We start from the raw sequence: 7970 nt of genomic DNA on the forward strand, positions 1-7970 counted from the left end.
GGAAGAAACACTTCTTGCATTGTATCTATTATTTCTTATAGTGCTAAAAATTGAACCTGAGACCTTCCTTGTAAGTTTTCTACCTCTGAGCACAGCAAATATTTTCAATTCAATTATTTATTTTCCCAGCCTCTGTACCAGAGAAAGACATGGGAAAGAGACTTATAATGGATCAGAGAACCATCCTACAATACCTTCCATCATTCCTAAAGGTCAATTTCCCCAAAAGTGATGAATGTATTAGCAAGATTTTGTTATCAAAATGCTTTTTAGACAGTGTGCTTTGGCCTGAGGAGCTAGCTCACTTGGTAGAGTGCATGCCTGGCAGAAATGAAACCTGGTTAATCCTCCCTGATTAATCACACCCCCCTCTATGGAGGCAGGAAAGGAAAAACCAAAGCCAGGCATAACTGAACACATTTGTCATTTCTATAATAGAGATACGGAGACAAGCAGGTCCATGGGACTCCCTGGCCAGCCAGTGACCACAGTCAGCAAGCCCCAAGCCAGAAGACACTTCCTCCAAGAACAAGGTAGATGACACCTAAGGAATGACACTTGAGGTTGACTTCTGGCCTACACATACAGAGAGATAGGGATATGAAGGACAGATGCAAGACAGAACATATTTTGTTACATATTTTGTTGTTTCACAGTGATTATTAATACAAAGTTGTTTTGCAACAGCTTTGATCATTCAGATTTTTAGACATGTATTTCTACATATCATTGAAAACACTATATTTTTTTAAAATTTTATGAAGAAATATTTGTAAAAACGTTAGTGTCCGGAGTTTACATATCATGAGTTCCGGTTCTTTATTTATATTTGCATATAATTGCAAAATATTTTCAAAACACCAAGTGACTTAATTTCTGTTATATCATTATCTTTTTATGGTAAGTCATGATAATACTGGTTTATATTTAAAATATAAAAACATTGTTTCATCTAACCCGAATAATAGCAATAAAAAGCTTGTACATTGCTCATGACTGGCAGAACATTTTTAACATTAAAAATACCAACCAATCACTGCTGGTTAAATTTATACCGGCTTCCGGGATGTTTTAAATGAGGGCTCAATGAACAAGGCAATAGAAGAACAGAACACAGGGCATGGTGTGTGGTTCAGAAAAACGTCATTTCTCTGAAGTCCATACTCAAAACGGTCAGGTGATAAATTTTACTAACCTTGCTTTCCTAATATTTCTTTGTAAATTTTTCTCTTTGTAAACAAAAACTGTATAATACAAGGTTTGCAAATATCAGGACAATCAGTAATAGCAATAGACAAGCAAGTATCATAAAATCTGTACTCACTTTCTTTGTTATGCACAATTACAGACACCCTTCCTCCTCTGAAAGGTTTCTTCCTCCCCAGGAAACTGGCCTTTAATAGCTGAAGCACCAGTCTATTTCATGGTGTCTTGCTTCCTGGACTCATAAGCACAGCTGTTCTGAAATATCTCTGGATAGATGCTCTGACTATAAAAGCCTGCCCTTCAAAGTCACATATATCAGCACCCCACACACACACATACCCATTTCATTAATAAGAGCAGGTCACTTTGCCATGCCTATCTCTGGGGAGTAGGATAGAGAAGGAAGTGTGTTCTTCCCGTAGGAAGGAGCAACAAGTAGTAACAGTCCAACTGTCACTTTATTTATTGCTGTAAATGTAAACATGATAAGAAGTGGCTTATGGCAGAAAAAGTTTCTCTTGGATCATATGCTGAGGGCCCAGTCTGTCACCCCTTCAGGTCTGCTGCCTACAAGGCAGGAGGCTTCTCTCCTAGGCTGGCTCTGTTATAGCCCTTCAACTACCTTTGGCAGATGTCTGTCAGCCCTGCCTGCATCACCAAAACCTTACAGTCAACTGCAGCTTGAGCTTCATGGGTCCAGCCTTGGGATTGGCTCCTAATGGCTTCCTCTCATGGAGTCTAACCCTGCCATGCATTGGCTAGCCACAAGCTGCTTTCTGGAACCTCATGGAAAACTTCCATGACCTCTCACTCTCGAATCTTTTATGCCTGCAAAACCAATACCACAAAGAACTACAGACAACTAAGTAACAGTCATATTGAGAGAAATAATCTTCACCAAGGGAGAACATAGCAATTGTTCATTCAGTAGCCCAAATGATCAGCCCTGAGTTATATAGTCTGAGCAGTTTATATTTAGGAGTATATATGTATATGTGTTTGTAATGCATGTAACAATGATCAATGAAAAAAAAGAGGGCGTGAATTTGAAAGAGAGTAAGGAGGGGTACATGGGAGAATTTGAAGAGAAGGCAAGGAAGAGGGTAATGATATGATTATATTATAATCTCATAAAGAGAAAGAGATAAAAGACACATTTTTAAAATTAAAAATTAAAAAAATAAAAACAGCATGTGGGTGACACCCACCATGTTCTGCTACCAAGTTCAGATGCATGTCCCTTGGAACACAGATTCAGAAGCCTTTGCATGATGGCCCTGAGATACTTCCCTGAGCAGATCTCTGAGTGGGGAGCCTCACAAGCAACATCCCCTGCTGAAGTTCTTTCCTTTCAGATGAAGTTTCATTTTCCCAGGATGGCCTTCCATGAAGGAGATTTTATCCTTGAAGAAAGTTTCCTATTGTCCCAGAGGAGTGTAAGGTTTTCTAATGTCTGTACTCTTCTCTTCGAAAACTTCACACTTGCCTACATCCATCTACTTGCCAAACTTCACATTGTAACTTAGTTCTGTTTAAAAAAAAAAAAAAAACTAGATAGTGAGTAAGTGCAAACAGTAATGGCCATAAAAATTCCAGAATGCTATGCTGTCTTGAAATTTTCTCCACTCAGAGAAATCAGACCACTATCTTTTAATTCAGCCTCACTCAAAGTTTCAGGATACAGGTAGAATGAGTCTAGACTCTCTGGATACAGGCAGAATGCATCCGGATTGTCTGGATACAGGCAGAATGCATCCAGATTGTCTGGATACAGGCAGAATGCATCCAGATTCTCTGCCAGAATGTAATACAGATTCTCTCTAGCTTAGTTTTTGAGAGAGTCATAAGCCAGCTCTCCACTGTTCACCTTTTTCTTGACATTCTGGTCTTCTAAGCCCCCACATAAACCATTTGGTTATGCTTACAGCATCGAACAGTTTCTTTAACGTACAGGCCTGGACTCTTCCACATGCCTAATATAAATCCATTCCAAAGGCCTGTGAACCACACATTCAGGTTCAAGTTGTCACAGCAACAGCCCCATCCCCTAGTACTAAGTGTCTACCTTAGTTATGTAACTTTACTAGTTACTGTAACAAACTACCTAACTAAAAGCAATTTAATGGAAGAAAAGTTTACTTTGGTTAGTACTTCTTACAAGTATTGTCCATCCTAGCAGGAATACTATAGCAACAGCATGAGACTGGTAATCCTGTATCTACAGTCAGGAGGCGAATAAGAATGAATCATCATATTTGTTTTCTCCTTTCGAGTCTGTCATGGATGCAAACACTGCATAATGGTTGGGTTTTCCTTCTTCAGTTAAACCTTTCTGGAAATACACATCCATAGGTACACATACATGGCAATTCTAAATCCATACAAGATGACGACAAAGATTAACCATCATAATAGTCTAATCATATTCATTAACATTTTTATATAATAGACACTAGAGATGATTCTATTATCTAAATTATTCAAGTTCATTTTCATAACAACCCAGCAACTTAGGTACTTATAATTGTCACCACTGAGGAAGACTGAGTAAAGTTAATTACTACCTAAACCCCACAGCTAATGAATGAATAATGGAGCTTAATTCAGACACAGACAGTCTGACTCCAGGGCCCTGCTCCTAACCAAGGTGCTGAACTAGCAGCATCCAGTCCTACTGCACCGGTTTGAATGCAGAAGACAAAAGATTTAGTCTGAAGAAATAATGAGAGAAACAAGGATGCTCATAACACTGTACCATAAAGTCAGCAAGTTCTGGGAAGACTCATATTTGGCAATCTTGATGACTTGTCACCTCTTGGTCCTTTGCAATAGCATAGAAGAGATAGAAAGAGCATCAAAAACAGCAGTCCTGGGCAGCAAGGCCAAGAGAACCCACGAGGATAGTTTGAGACAGATTATGTTTATAGAAAGAGAGCAGAGATCAAGACCAAGGGGAAGAAAGAAATTAACTGGGATGTAGATCTTTGGCCTTTCAGGACATGAACTACTTCTTCAGTGGGAGGCGTTTGTAGTCTAAACTACACCTACACATTTTTTTTCCTTTAAAGGATCTCTACTGAAGTGGGAACTTAAATCTGAATTTAGTGATACTTTCCTGTGTGACCCACCTTCTGACTCCCTCATCAGACACCATTTTACTAAATACAAGGCTTGGTAGGCGTTTATTATTCTTATCAATTTCAATCAAGAACCACCTTGGCATGGCGATATGATCACTGTGATCACCATCTTTATGCTAGATGGCTTTTTTTTAACTTGTGTAATCCCAGTATAATGTTGCCTTAGTGAGAAATGTGCTGATCTCAACCAGGAGGAAACGGAGGCTTGAATAGCTCCAAGTACCATGCATTGATAGCTGTTGAATCTTTGATTCTACACTTTCTCTGTAATCTAACCAATGGCCCTGCTCCCTCCCTCCTTCTGCTCTTTCCCTCTACAGCCTCAGCTTCAGGAGCTCCTTTCTCAAGCCCTTCAACATAATAGTGTCCTGCATATCTGTAATATACCTTTTGAACATATCACACAAAATGGTAGCTACTTTCTTTATCTCTGGATCCTACTGTTGGACTCATGATACATTAATAAGGGAAAAGTTTGCATTTAATTAAAAATTAGGTTGTGGGTCTAGAGAGATGTCTCAGCAGGTAAAGTGCTTGCTACACAAACATGAATAGGGACCCTGCAGAATTCATGTAATGCCAGGCTCGGCAGTAGCAATTGGATCCCCAGTGCTGGGGCAAAGGAGGTTCAGAGATAAACAGATCCTGAGAGTTCGATGCCCAGTCAATCTAGCCAAAATGGCAAATCTCTGCTTCAATGGGGGACCCTACCTCAAAAACTAAAGTGTAAAGTGATGGAGGCAGATTCTCGACATCAAACCCCAGCTTCTAGACTTGCAGAGACGCACACAATTACATACATGGACACGCTACACAGAGCACACTCACATGAGAGGGACAACTTTCATTTATGCCTGTAGCATGCATTACATTACATGAAAAAAACAAACAACTTGCCCTGAGTAAACAAATGGGTAACTGAATGGATAAAGTGCCGAGCACACTCTTAAATGTGTCACTTCCTCCTGGATTTTAGCCATAACTGTTTGTTTATGCTAAGCCTTCATTATTGTGACTTTGTGTTACTAGTAACCAGTAACCAGGTCACATTTCCACTTAATTTCAAGGTAATTTTTAGTTTCATAGTAATCAGGTCACATCTTTCATTTAGAGAGAGTTCTATCTACCCATTCCAGGTCCTTTCTTTTCCCAGTCGAGCTCTGGGCCCAGGGCTATTGTCTGCATGGGTAAGGGTTCCTTGTCTATATGCTCATGGTGGTGTCTGCCCAACAAAGAAATCGTAGAGAAAGAAAAGTCAGGCCCTAATATTTAGAACCACTCTGAGCTCTGTTACTGAACCACTGTGTATGTTCCTCTTCAGCTTGAAATCCCACGGCCACAATGTGCATGGGAGTTTGTTTATTTACCCTTCAGCCTCTAAACTTCAGACCTGGGGGTCTTAAGAACGTGGTACCATTGCTGCAGAAATACCAGAAGTTCTCCATCCCTAGGCACTTTTCATTCAGGGTTGACCCCTTTCAGCCTACCAGCACCACTCTTCAGTACTCAAGCCTTCATGGCTCCTAAGAGTATCATATATTTTCCTGTCTAAACTGCTGTATACACTGGGTTCTACTATAATAATCTTTATACCAGCCAACCACAAAGTGTGTGCAATGCAGCTGTCCTGTGGCTGATTGAATGGTTGTTCCAGGGCACACCAGGAAGCTTCATCAAAGGCAGGAAGTTCAAGTATTCTCTATTCTCACTCAACTCTCACTCAACTCAATTCAAGATAGCTAGGCCATGTTTGTGTTCCTAGAAGCTGGTAAAAAAAAAAAAGTTCTCTCTCTCTCTCTCTCTCTCTCTCTCTCTCTCTCTCTCTCTCTCTCTCATCTCTCTCTCCTCTCCCCTCCACCCCATGTGTAGGGGTGTGTGTTTCAACTTAAGATGTGATTCAGGTACTTAGCATGTGTTGTTATGGGTATATCTAACAATAATACTATTGACATGATAAGTACCAGCGTGATTTTGCTTGTCACAGAAAAGTATTCTTTCATTATAATTTGTTCCTGAAAGTCACATTAAAGAAGTGATATTCCTGTAAGTCTTCAAAAGAAGGCAGTCAGTACATCCAAACTTTCAAGTTTGGAACAAATTTGGAGATCGACAAAGGCATTCAGGTTTGAAGCTAATCAGTATATATAAAGGAAAGGAAAAGCATTTCAATAACTATTCAATTACTTCATTAGCATGGCAAACTAACAAACAATTGAAAAACACAGTGTAATTTTGTAAAAGGCCATTAATGACCACAAAATGTCAAAGTCAACACAATACAGTCAGTGTAATGATTGGAGATTAGAATAATAATTCAGGAAGAAGGTTTTTGAATTAGTTATTAATGTATCAGTTTGGTTTTATATATTTCCTCATTATTCTCTCAATCTTGCTGTACATTTTTAAAATATTTAAAGATCATGCCAACCCTGTACTTCCTGTGGAGGCATTTATCTTCGTACTTTAAAAAAATAAGTGTGACTAGAAAGCAAATCCAAGTCGCTGTCAATGCCCTGAGCTATCGACAGCGCCTTCCTACCCCTCAAAGAAAAGAGACTTTGAACTCTTGTTCTGAAACAAAAAGTTCCTAGTGCTCATCAGATGCTCTTGGAAAATAGCTTCAACGGCCACATTTGAGGGTACATATTGCTTTACAGTTAAAAACAGTGCTATGCATTTACAACATGTCTGATAAATGTGCATCCTCCAGTCTCTGCTAATGCATTGCTCGGGCTTGCCCATCAATGCTCAAGAGTGAAATGTACTTTAGCTAACTCTTTGACTTGCTGATAAGAAAGGCACATTTCATCATCTTTAAATACAAAATGTATCCACGATTATAAAAGTAAGTTACTTTATCACCTGACAAAGACTGAGGTTAAAAAAAAAGACACAGAAGATATAAATTAATGTTAAGAAAAAGCTCACCGAGGAAAATATTCTTTTCTCCTTGTTTTTCTAACTTAGAAGGTTTGAGAGTAAGAAGCAACTATTTACCCAGAAAAGACTAAAAAAAAAAAAAATTATAGGATAACATGCTATATTTTAAAATCCTTATAGTGAAAATGCTATTTTAATATATTTCATATGGAATTATAAAAATCCTCTTTACTCTTATTTCAAACTGATTTAAATTCAAAGTAGCCAAAATATTAATGCTACCCGGAATACTCTTGGGAATTAGTTTCGATATTTCATAATTTTGACTTTTCTACAATTTTATGACAAAATTAGATCTGTTACAGAAAGTTTAACTGTTAGGACAACTCAGAGTTAAATATAGTGCACTGAAGATGTGTTTACTTGGCTTCTCTCTAAAACCCACTCAAACAAGGGAGCTTTTTCTTTAAAGTGTAAGTCCACAAAAACAAAAGGATTCAGGGAGATGACAACATCACAAGTTTAGAGGCAGAGAAACAAGACAGATAAATGACAACTGACTTTGAAGGTAAGCTAAAGCTAAAACCAAAAATAGTTTCACAGGAGGCTTGAGAACTGAGGCGACACATACAAGTAAAGGTGAAAACGGTAAGGGGGAAAGGTCTCAGTTAACATGGCCACCCTCAACTGTTCGGTATGCTGCAATTTTTCCACAATAAATATGGCACCAGGCAATGCCGAAAT

The sequence above is a fragment of the Grammomys surdaster genome, unplaced genomic scaffold (genome assembly GCF_004785775.1).
Source record: "Grammomys surdaster isolate TR1022 unplaced genomic scaffold, NIH_TR_1.0 188, whole genome shotgun sequence".
NCBI lineage: Eukaryota > Metazoa > Chordata > Mammalia > Rodentia > Muridae > Grammomys > Grammomys surdaster.